The following is a 12,588-nucleotide window of genomic DNA, read 5'->3' on the forward strand; positions in this document are numbered from 1 at the left end:
TTAGAGTACCATCTTTTTGCCTCCGATTCACAACAGTTACTTCGGTAGGGTCGTGAAAATTGGATAAAAAGTATACTGGTTTTTTATCCATCCACTTTATCCATGTGAGTCCTGATGTCGAGGTCTTGTATTCGTACTCTCCAATAACCATTTTTTTATCAGACTTATCACTTTTGGGGAGATTCGCGCGATTAGATCGTACTGTGCCACATGCAAGGATGTTATCCTGTTTTAGAGATATTAGAAGCTCTACTCCTGTGAAAAAATTATCAAAATACACCTGGTGATTATGACCAACAAGGTCACGTGTAAGATCACGAACCACACGTGCTCCTAATTGTTTTTCAGGACTATCTGTTTTGCCTGTGTAGATCTGAAATTGATAAACAAATCCCGATTCATCTGCTCGGGTCCAAACTTTGTAACCACGTTTAGTTGGCTTGGCTGGCATATATTGTTTCATGCTACTCCTCCCCTTGAACTTGATCATTGATTCATCAATAGCTTGGTGATAGCTTGGTTTCCAGCATTCTCTGAATGTTTCAGAAAGAGTGTCGAGAAGAGGTCTTAGTTTATACAATTTATCGTATTCTGGATCTCCTTTTGCTGATTCTTTTGAATTATTATTGATATGCAAATGAGACAAAAAAAATCCAAAGCGATTCACAGTTATCAGTGAAGAAATATATGAATCATGGAATTGAGGGCCATTAGACCAATAATCCCGATACGAAGGTAACTTTTTGTAACGCATATGGATATTGATCGCTATGAAAATTTTCAACTCATCTTTGGTGATAAGATCTCCTTTTGACTTCTTTTGAGAAATAAACAAATTTGTTTGCTCTACAATAACATCTAATAGAGACTCAGAGAACAAACAAAGAAATATATCCTTTGGAGAAGACGCGGAGTCAGGGATGATGGGTCCGTGACTCCTACTGAAAGGTAAATCAGTCTTTGGAATACTCGTCGATCTCCAAATTTCACTTTTATTTAAATCTGTAGTGGTTGTTTCGTCGTCAATTTCTTCTTCGTGTGCCTCATCTTCGAGAAGATTGTTGATTGAAGGGGCAACATGATCTACTCTGCGATCCAATACCTCATCTTCATCATTAGAATCGCACAACCCATCAACAGACTCTGAATCACTAGGAATTTCATTCACAATTCGCCTTCTTCTCCCCATGGTTACAAAATAAATCTCTTCTAAATTTGTTGATATAGAAAATATGAAAATTGAAGAGTACTACGTAAAAATTGATCCCGCCCTAATTGGCGGGAAAAAATGACCGCAAAACAAGAATATTATGAACACAAATATACAAAACGCCTATTTGCTCTTCAACTAATATAGTGAATCCACTCCGGTCTTTTAGTCAATGAGTGTCAACAAATATATGGATGACTCCAGAAGCGAAGAGCCGATCTTTATTTATTTTTCGTAGGTCGGGGGTTGAGGGCCTTTTGGCGATTTGTATGAGCACCAAACACTTTGTATTGAATGTACTCTCCATGGGTCTGAGGGCCATATATATATATATATATATTTTTTTTTTTTTTTGAGAGATTCATTCAGCTAATCAGAAAACAAAATACTAGAATATTTGAAGCAGAATATTAAATTATATTATCAGATTTGTTATCAGCACGACCGAAAACCCTTAGAAATTACGTTTCATGAAAATGAAGTCCCTAAAAATGAAATTTGATATCCGAATTTTTGGATCCGCCATTTTGGATATATTATTTCGGAAATCTGATATCAGATTCGTTATCAGCGAGCCCTAAAAGCCTTTACATTGAATTTTGAAGTATTCAGGCCAATATAGAAAATAAATGCCTGTCCGCCATTTTGAATTCGCCATTTTGGATACATCATTTAGGAAACCTGATATCAGATTCGTTATCAGTGACCCCTAAAACACATTAGTTATGAATTTTAAAGTTTTCAAGCGAATATAGAAAAAAATCTATGTCCGCCATTCTGAATCCGCCATCTTAGATGCAAAATTCGAACAATCTAATGTCAGATTCATGATCAGCGACCTCAAAAACCCCTATATATAAATTTTCATCTAAATATCCTGGAGAGAAAAATGTATGCTTCAAAGGGTTAACCATCAACAAAATCAAAAGCCACTTCTGTAAGGCGGAAGTCAGGTACTTGGGAATTATTGTGAACCAGGACGGAGTATGCCAGCTTCCGAGAAGTTGCGACCAATACTGGAGTATCCAACACACCGGACTGTCAAACAGGTTAAGCGATTCATGGGAATCACGTCATGGTATAGACGTTTTATATCCGACTTCGCCATGATCTCTGAACCTGTAAACCGACTGACAACGAAGAATGTACGTTTTTCTTGGGAGAAGGAGCAAGAGCTAGCTTTCACGAGGTTGCAGGAGGCGATGACTTCCGCCCCAATACTGCAACCACCCGATCCTAGCGGTCAGTTGGTACTATAAACTGACGCCAGTGATAGTGGGATCGGGGCAGTCCTCACGCATTATGTCGATGGAGAGGAGCGTGTGATAGAATACGCCAGCCGATCACTCAACAGGGCTGAGAGGAATTATACAGACTCCAAGAGAGAGTGCTTGGCAGTGGTATGGGCCATTGGAAAGTTCCGGCAGTACATTGAAGGGCATCACTTCAAGGTCATCATGGATCATAGTTGCCTGAAATGACTCCACAATATGAGGAAGTTTCATTGTCTAAGACCTATGAAGAGGAGGAAATTGAAGTGAGTGCCATAAATAGTCGGTCGGAGACCACTGATGCCTGATATTTGCAACAATACCAAGAAGTATGCCAAGACCCACATACAAACTCCACACGGGATGTAGTGGGGAAAAGACTGTATCACTATCAGCCTTATGAGGACGGTGAAGGGTCCATCGACAACGATGAAGCGTGGAAGCTTGCGGTGCCTAGGAAGAAAAGGCACCAGGTATGACTTCAGGAGGTCCATGATGCTCCAACGACAGGCCATCAAGGACGAGAGCGTACGTTCTCCAGGGCTAGGTGCTTGTACTACTGGCCTAAGATATACGATCAGGTCAGGGAGTACGTAAGGAGTTGCCCGATATATCAGCAATGCACGGTGGAATAAAGGGCACTTTGCGGGCTGTTGGGTCATAGACAAGTGTCACGACCCTGGCAGGTGTGGTCGGTGATATCACTGGCCCATTCTACAAAAGCTCTCGAGGTTTTGAATACGACCTAGTCTTTGTAGACTTATTTACTCGCTGGGTAGAGTGCGTTGTGATACGCAAAGTCAATGAGAGGACAATCGCAAAGGAATTACACGAGAGGATTGTCACTAAATTTGGCGCGGCAGAGGTTTTCTTGTCGGATAAAGGAAACGAGTTCAAGAATGAGGAAGTCGAATCATACCTCCAGATGAACGGCTTTCAGCGCGCCTTGACTCCGGGTATCATCCCTAAGTTAATCCCACAGAGCGAGTAAACAGGACGCTCAAAACCAAGATTACGTCGTATGTGAGCCGTGATCATAAAAACTGGAACGAGCACCTGTCAGAGTTCAACTTCGCGTTGAACTCGGCAACTCATAGCGCCACAGGGTATAGTCCTGTGATGCTCATTTTTGGGCGTCAGCCGGTACCTCCTTCGACGTCCAGAAGATCCCAAAATCAGCAGGCCCTTGAATGTTCGGAGGGTCAAGCTGCGGTAGATTGGGTTGAACATATGGGAAGCTCCCTAATTTATGAGAGCGGGCCAACTCCAAGACAAAGAAGGAAGCGGCACGTCAAGCGGCTTATTACGACCGAAAGAGAAGGCAATCCGAGTTTAAGGTCGGAGATTGAGTATGGAAGAGGAACAGGATTCTTTCCATGGCTGCTCAAGGCATATCAGCCAAATTAGCGCCGAACTCTCCCCACGAACCTAATATTCCTGACGGCCTACTCCCCCTGCCCTACTCTCACATGTATTCTTCTGTTCTCCATCTGCAAGCCACCTTTCAGAACCATTCCCACCGTTTTTGTCTCCGACAGCTCTACTCCTGCCTTCTTCCCCCACTCATACTCTTTCCAACTTCACCCTCGCCACCTTTTCCACTTCCGCTCTGGAATCTCCCTCCACCAGGAGGAGTAGGTCGTCCGCGAATACCAGGTCTTCTTCCACGAAGAGCCTAATTTCCCTCCCTATTCCGCCCTCTTCCACTGATTTACTATCGTTCATACTCCTCCATTCATCCAACTATCTTTCCTCATTTATTCCTTTAAATGCATCCATCAAATCATTCATGCACATCACCCATAGAAAGGGGCCAGCAATAAAACCTTGCGGGGCCCCTCTCATTAGTGCTTTCTTCACTTCATCCCTTCCATTCATCATCCGCACCCACCTGTCTCTGAAATAGTCTCTCCACACCCATAATTTCCTTCTCTTACACCCAGATTCCTTTAATTTCTCTAACGCTACCCTCCAAAGAATACTATCGAACACTCCTTTGAAGTCCACGAAAACCTCCAAAGCATATTTCCTCTCTTACCTTCCTACCATTACCTTCAGCTTGTAATAGGCGTCTTCCGTCCCCTTCTCCGAGCTAAATCCAAACTCCAACTCATTTCACTTTCTTTCCATCCTTCTCTTCATCCTCTTTATCGGCATTCTCTCCAGGATCTTTCCGGCTCTACAGAGAAGGCTCACTGGGCGGTAAGATCTCACCTCCGCCGGATCCTTATCCGGCGATTTAAGAAGAGGCACCACCCTCGCCTCCCATGGAGTTGGAAAGACTCCTTCAGAGAAGCGTTAAAATCCTCCTTCATATGTCCCACGAGAGCCTTATGGACCTCTCGGAGCATTTCGTTGGTGAACCCGTCCATCCCCGGTGCCTTTCCCATTTTCATCGTGCCCATGGCATCCTCCAACTCATCCGCCGTTAACTCCCTCCCCCCCATCATCTATCCCCATCTTCCCTCCCAGGCTCATCCTTTATTTCCGAAATAGGAATACCATCATCCGGAGGGAAGAACTCACTCAGGAGGGCCTGAGAAATCTCCCCCCAATTCTTGGTCCATTTCCTCCCAACCCTCATACCTGCAAGTCATTCACCCCTCCTTTCATCATATCCACCAACTTTCTCTTATTCCATTGTGACGGGGCCCTGGCTAGAATAGCCGGCCCTGTCTGGCTCGCTCTATCTCTCTCGCAGCCTCGCTCCTTCGCTGTTGCCCTGGCGAGCGTTTGAAATTACGAACCGATACCGATGCTCGCATCACTTTATTTCAGGACCAATACCTGAGCCGGGCATCGTCATTTGGAGCCAATTGAGGGCGAGAGCGGCTGCGACAAGAAGAACGGAGAGAGAATGATGCGTCGCGAGTAGAGAGTAAGCAAACGCGAGTGACTCGCGGCGATCCACTCGCAACAGCGAAGCCGCCGGCGTCGCTCGAGCCGACGCGCGAACGATTAGGGGAGAGAGTTCGAGCCGAGATTCAAAGTTAGACGGATCGTTTGACGGCCGAGCGTGCGCACGTGAAAGGAAGCTAAATCAGACAAAGAAGCAGAAGACACGAGCAGATTGTAGCAAGGAAAGAGGACTTCCAACGACTGGCCTCGAGGAGCCTGCCAAGATTCCTGCCAGCAGCCTCACTAGATCAGGTCGTATCTCTCTCTCTCTCTTTCTCTATATTCGCGAGTTCGCGACGCGTCGGCGGAGTGATCGCGATCTCCCGCGAACACGGCGAATTCCACGATTGTAACGAGTCTCTCCTTTGTACTCTCTCAAATTGATTGTACCGAGCCCTCGATTATCCCCACAAGCGCAGGCACGCGGCGTTGCGGACGACGCGTGAACTCGCGTCGTCGCTCTTTATTGTTAACTGTCGAGAATAAATATTGTTAACGGTTATCGCGAGTGATTATTGTGTGCGCCTGTCATTCCTCTCAAGCCGAAGCCCAAAACGCCAATTTAGTGACGAGGCGCATCGTCACCGTTCAGAGGAGCGAAAGAGCCTCCCTCACCTTCTCCTTTAAAAATAATTTGTGATACGACGCTTGGGTGATACGGTCATGGGCTCTTGCATGGCTCGTGTGAATTATCATTCCCCATAACGCGATAGATTTTTAATCATCAGTGTCACACCCTTTAATCTCCACCTCCAATTTTTCTAGTCTTTTCTCCTCTCCATTTTGTTCCTTCTCCCTCGCTTTTCCCTTTTGCAACTCCTTCAAATCTGGTTCTCGCCCTTGCTCTTCCACGAGAAGTATTTCGCTAGCTCTTCTTCCTCAAATCTCTTCCTTTCTATTAATTTCGTCTCTTTTAGTGACTTCTTCGCCTCTTCTGCTTTTTGCGCAATAGTCTGCTTTTTCTCTCTCTTCTTTCTCTTTTTCTCCGCTTTCGATAACTTCGCCCACCCATTAAAGCTGCAGGAGAGCGAGAGTGCGAACGCGAGCGCGAGTGCGATCGGTTTTGATCTCCCGACTTCACACTCCAAGAGGACGTCTCATCCGATCCATTTTCCGCTAAGACAATAAACTTACTTGTTGATTTCAATTTTTGGGCTGGGACACCCGATGGTGTCTGCAATTTTATGTCACTTTTATTATTTGCTTCCATTTCCATAATTCAAAAATTGGCTTTCTAGCCCTTAACCCCCGAGTAGCCCTATTCATACTTTCTTCCCAGAAAAATACTTCTGTTTCTCATGCAAAACATTCGCGGTTCACCTGCAGTGACACTCGGAACGCTTCGGGCAACAGCGGTTTTTACACAGACTGCTACAGAACAGCCCGATCAAGTGGCGAGCTTGACCCAGGCCCTGGTATTATTCTGCGGCCTGGGCTTGCACGATCCCACCCATCCGAGAGAAAGGACCTTCCAGTTTCAGTTCTGTACTCTCACCTGCTAGCTAACCGCAGAGCTCCTCACTTTCCATAGAGAAGCTCTGAGGCATCCGGATGATATCGCTCAGAGAGCAGGTCACCTGGGAGTTTAAGGACCGCCCCGCCACGCGGTAACTAGCACAAACTCCCGTCATTAGCCTACCGAGCAAATGGGCGTGCAAATACACCGCCCTCACTCGCCCGGCGTTTCCTCCTCAGCACGACGGAGACGTTCACGGTGAAAGGCGTCACCATCACCGCCTTCCAGGGAATCAGTGCCCAGCAGTCCCCTCGGTCTACTGAGCAGACCCGAAACGATCGGGAAGCTCAATTCTGAGCGCAGATGAGGGGCAGCTATATCTGTGGGGAGCCTGGGGCGACCAACTCCCAGCAGTGTCCGAAGAAGGCTACACACTGGTTCTACCCGAAACATCGAGCGCCAGATGTAGCGAAAAAGTGATGTAGGCCCTGGAGGGCTAATAATAATGTAGCCCTAAATAAGGAAGGAAAGTTTTTAATTCATTCGGTTCCTTTCCTTCTTTTCTTTTCAGGTTCCTGATGCCGGCGAATTGTGGGTATTCGTCCTCCCCGGATAGTCAGGACATGGAGGGGGCTGCAACGGTAGTCGATTCGATTAATCGATCCGTTCGCGATTCGTACACTCGCGATGGTAGTTCGAACGACTAAGAGAGAGAGAGAAAGGGCGCGCTAGAGTTTGAAAATAGGTAGTTAAGCCTCAGCTGCTTTTGCGATAGTACCGCCAATACTTTTTGCATAGTGTTTTGCCGTTTTAATAAAAGTTGTTTCCTCGATTTTTTGGATTTATGCTAATGAAAGCGAAGAGCATCACAACAAGCAGAATCACAACAGCAGCAATCAAAGCAGCAACAAAGTAATAGCAGATATTACGAGGGAAGCAGCGCAGCTGATACTTGATAAGTATCGACCATAGATTTTCTTCAAGAATTACGGCTAGTCACCGTAATTGTACCCCACGGTAGGTGCACGTCCCTATTATTACGTGATAAAATACTTTTGCATGTGTTTGTCAATCACGAGCGTTGTTTTTTTTGCGTTAACTTTCGCGGCAAAAGTTCAAATTTTCTTTCTCTCTCTCACCAAATTATAATCAATAATTGTAAATCCTTCTTCGCGTGCGTTAGTCTTTCGGCACGTAAAAAACTAGTTTTTTTTATGAATTAAACATTATTAATTTTTATTCGCCGTTTACGTCATTTCGTTTTCTAATAGCTTAACAGATCTATAAAGGATTAAGTTTTAATTCGATTTCGTCTAGGGGATTAATCGGATTAAACATTAGGTCACTCACACCTAAGATAGATCGAGTGTCACAAGTTAAGTGACTTAAGGTAAGTTCAACTCGGTTGGAAAGAAGACACTGAAACGAAAGTATCAAACGTAAAGGCGAATGCACGTATAACTATACGTGTTTAACGGAGCGGCGGTTAGCTCTGCATCGTGGGATTTTGTGCGTTAATAAATTTCTCATTTTTTAGATAACCGCCCCGTTACAGTCTAAATAAAAATTAAAAGAACGATATATACTCAAATATTTTTGTACTACACATACTATCAATTTTCTCATTCACCCTTTAATCATCTCAAAATTTTGCTATTGAATGTTAATATCTGCAACGAATTTCCACTTTTAAAGTACACGAAGACGAACAGACTAAAAGTGGTTCCAGTACCAAAACATCTTATTAAAGTTTCGTATTAAATGATTATTTTTCAGCCGCACTGGTTGCAATTTGAAGGTCTTGATTCGTACTACGTATCAATTTACTTACCCACATATTTCTGCAGATAAAATTTCAACTAATTGAGCGAGAAAGACAAACGAGAAAAAGAAAAGATTAGTAATGCAAAACAGAGTCTTTTGTTTATAACTTTTTACAAAATTATTTTGAAAACAGACTTGAAGCTTCTAAATATCTTTTGTTACACTACCGTTTTGTTAACTCTAAAATTTTTCTAGATTTACCAAGATCTAAATAATCCCAATTTGGAAGTTGGATGTCTTTCATGAATTTCCTACATGGTTAAATTTTATGTTAAACTTTATGTTGTTGCTGTAAAATCATTTAAAGAAATTAGAAATAATCACAAATTCTATTGTTTTAATAGTATTTATTAAGAATATAAATTATATTCAATTTTTACAAATACGCCATCTCCACCGATACTTTCAAGACTTTACGAATCTTATTGTCTCTGATAAATTTAGTTTCATGATCTTTTCTGTAATTAAAGTAAAATTCACGATGACGTTTCTGATTCTCTCTTTGTCTTTATAGCTTTATCGTTTACATTTTCTTGTGGTATAGAATTATTTTCAGTATCTTGTTTGTCTTGAACAACATGTGACGGAGATGTTTCATTTAGATTTTCATTACTTGGTTGCTTTCCAAATTAAGACATGACTGTTAAAAATAATGTTTTGATATAGACATAAAATTATTTCAATTATCAAGAGAAACCAGAAATTTCTTCGTCCACAACGCCCGCCTCTTCCACCGATGGTTAATTTTGTTTCCCTGTGTGCTTCACCTAGTAAATCACAGGTCGCATGTACCATTAGATCGCCCCTACTCTCGAAGTTTTGAGACCTGTATATATGACCGTGCACGATACACTATCTCACAATCATTATTAAGCGTTGATTAATATACGTACTGCAACGATTACCGAAAATCGTTCGACTCGCGCGAGGTTAATAAGCGGCTGAACGAGAAAAGCCGCGATCGGTTCGCGAGAGAGAGAGGGCGCGTAGGGGCAATGACCGGGAGGGGAGAGTTCAACAGGTAGTATGACTGTGTTACTCGGTCCGGTGATATCACCTCTACGCTTTGTGTGCCAAAGAACTGGACATTTTATATCTAAGTGAGATCCAGGGAGCAAGGACTTGTTGAAGTGAGTGGAGTGTTCGTGCGCAGCCACAGCAGCAACAACCACAGCAGCAACAACCCCGACAGTAACAACCTGGCAGCAACAACAACAACAGCAATAACAGCGGAGTGCAGCGAGTGGCGGAGCAGCAAATTAGCGACGCGTGCATCGGATACGGTTGGCCACCGTATCCCCAACCATCTCGCGGTAGGTGCACTATTTGCAATTTCATTGTTGGCGTGCGATTCCGCGCAGCGTGCGCGAAGAAGTAAATTATAGCGTGCGAGCGATTAGTTCGCGGCGATCGCGGTTTTCTCTCTCTCTCCCATTTAGCGTGTATTGTCATTCGCGTTTGCATGCGCAAGACTCTCGGCAAATCCCCCGTGTACTTGGTCAATTTGAATAAAGCGTTTAACTGAGATTCTTAATCGAGTCATCGTTTCGTCCATCCTTTGTCCGGAGTGTGTATCATTGTTTACATTCGGTTCGAATTAGCCGGTAGTCTGGCACGGACCGCGCGGAGATCGGTAGAGGCGAATCGCCATCCTAGTTTCGAGCAGCAGCCGCAGAAGCGCTGCTAAGCAGGAGCGACAGCGCCGCCAAGTGGCGAGTTGGGGGAACCCAACTCGGATTGGCGAGGAGACTCTGCGCAGGCGCACGCCAGGACAAGGTAGGTTGATGTGCTTCGAGCACATAGATAACTAGGCGTCGTTTAGCCATTGAGTAGGTATATTCAAGGGGAATTACAGGTTAAACGGCAGCCTGTTATAGTACATAAAACGAGAATCACTCTTACTTCCGATTTTATTACATTTTCCTGCACCAGGCAATTGTAGCCATATTGCAGATTATTCATCATATTTCATCGTCGTAGTAATCTTTTTCAATAACCAACTTTCTTTTATAATAGCAAATAAAAATTTCAATAATTCAAATCAAAATAAGGACTATTTGGAAAATAAGAGTCCGCTATGTAAGAAAATTTGGAAAAAACATATGGAAGTCGGTGAATTTGAAGATTTGTTAAATACGTAAGTAATTTTTGTGCAAAGGCAACATTCATATAATTTATTTATTTTGTTTTTCATAAAACTTCCATGTACAGTCATTATTTCATTATTGCTATTTTTTTTAATTTTATAGTTTTGTACAAATCGTTTTTACCTTTAATTTCTATTATTTAAGTTAAACAAAAACAAAGAATTTCATATCCTTGTAGTGCCTGTGTTTATGTTAGCCGACTCGTATCAACGACATTAAAAAATCGTACCTAAATTATGTTATCGGCATTGGCGATTTTCTTTAGCTCGTACCGTGCTTGTTTTTGTTTTGAATGTTGTCGGTGTTAGTATTTTCCCTATGCCAATGGGTACAATATTGTTTAGTATCTGATTCAACCGTTTCTAAACATTCAAACCGTATTGGTAAATGCGTGTTAAATTTCCAAGAATCTCTTGGTCGCACTCGCATGCCCTTACAATTGTGACTCTTGTTTCGATCGGTTACGACGTTTAAGTCCGCGGTAAGCCTTTATACATTTACTTACGAACTAACCTATTCTACCATGTGGCGCGCTTGATTATTATTTAAAATGTGCACAATCAATATTCTAAATGCCACGTGGTTCATTGACTGACCTATGCACGAATTAGTACGTGTGTGCTTTAGGCGAGCTCATTAACGCCTCGTGCAAATGCGTATTTTATTATGAACTGGCGTTCTGACTTACCGCGAACGCCACGAATTAATTTACATTGGGCGCCATGTAACGAGGTAGGATCTTTGGTGGACTACGCGGTGTCTAGGTTCGCAGGCAAGCTTCTTTACGTGCGCGTGGATAACCGCGAGTTGCAGGAGCGTCATGACACAATGGTGTACGCTTTAGCGGCGCTCTGTGTCCTTATTGAGAATTGACTCCACGGGCAAGCACAAACACTTTTTCTGCGTCGATCATTGCACCGCGTACTTACCTTGAGCGTATGGCCTTGCCTCCGGGCGAAGTCCCCGTCGATTGCTGCCGTTACTTTTATTAGGCAGCTTCAGCTTCGCTCGAAAGTATTGGTGTATTTCGCTATTTAAAAATGGACGCGAAAACACGAAGGCGTATGGCAAATGCAAACATACGAGTATAGGAATGGGCGCTTCTGAAGGGTTAGTCAATGATTAACATAAGTCGGTCTCAATTATCAGAACGGTATTATTTATTATACTACGATTCTACTATAAATTAAGACCTGCACCGCAATGATAATTTACTAGTGCGTAGCAGATACGGATACTGCCATCTTATTCGCTGCCACGTGCACGCAATGATTGTTCGCCTATAGACGATCTACGATAAGCGCGTAACTATAAAATCGTGGTTTCCGAGCTCACGTAAGATCGACCGATGATCTATCTAGGATTGCGTCTTATATTGCATGGATAATATACGAACAGATCGTGCGAGTGTATTGCGCTGAGCTGACCAGCTTATCTTGCAAAATCTACTTTCTGTCGTCACTCATGTTATTTTTGGTCACAAAAGGAGTTGGCTCTTTGTGACTTCTAGTATCGGTTGAAGCTCAGAGTGCCTTTACTTTTCTGTCGGGGAAATGGTGCACACGATAACTACCACGTCAGGTCAATGTCGAAGTTCAAGAGTTCGGACCTCAGCAAAGAACATTTGTGTCTAAAGGTAGTCTCCACATGACCCTCCTGCTTATCTCTCCGTACCCCCGAACCCCCCCATACATAACGCGTGCCCTCACTTCCTAGCCGGCAGGTGCTGCCCCCGTGAAGAGTCCCACCGACAAGATGAGTGCATAAATGTAACGTTCATCG

General features: G+C 43.5%; 1 protein-coding gene across 1 annotated transcript in view; it reads left to right on the forward strand.

Annotated features, from left to right (window-relative positions):
- LOC131673221 (nitric oxide synthase-like) overlaps window positions 1–12,588 on the forward strand; it is a 1,857,253-nt gene that overhangs the window by 1,629,282 nt on the left and 215,383 nt on the right. The gene's annotated exons all lie outside the window — the stretch shown is intronic.

This window comes from Phymastichus coffea, unplaced genomic scaffold (genome assembly GCF_024137745.1).
Source record: "Phymastichus coffea isolate CEN01 unplaced genomic scaffold, Cenicafe_Pcof_1.1 PCOF00013, whole genome shotgun sequence".
NCBI classification, from domain to species: Eukaryota; Metazoa; Arthropoda; class Insecta; order Hymenoptera; family Eulophidae; genus Phymastichus; species Phymastichus coffea.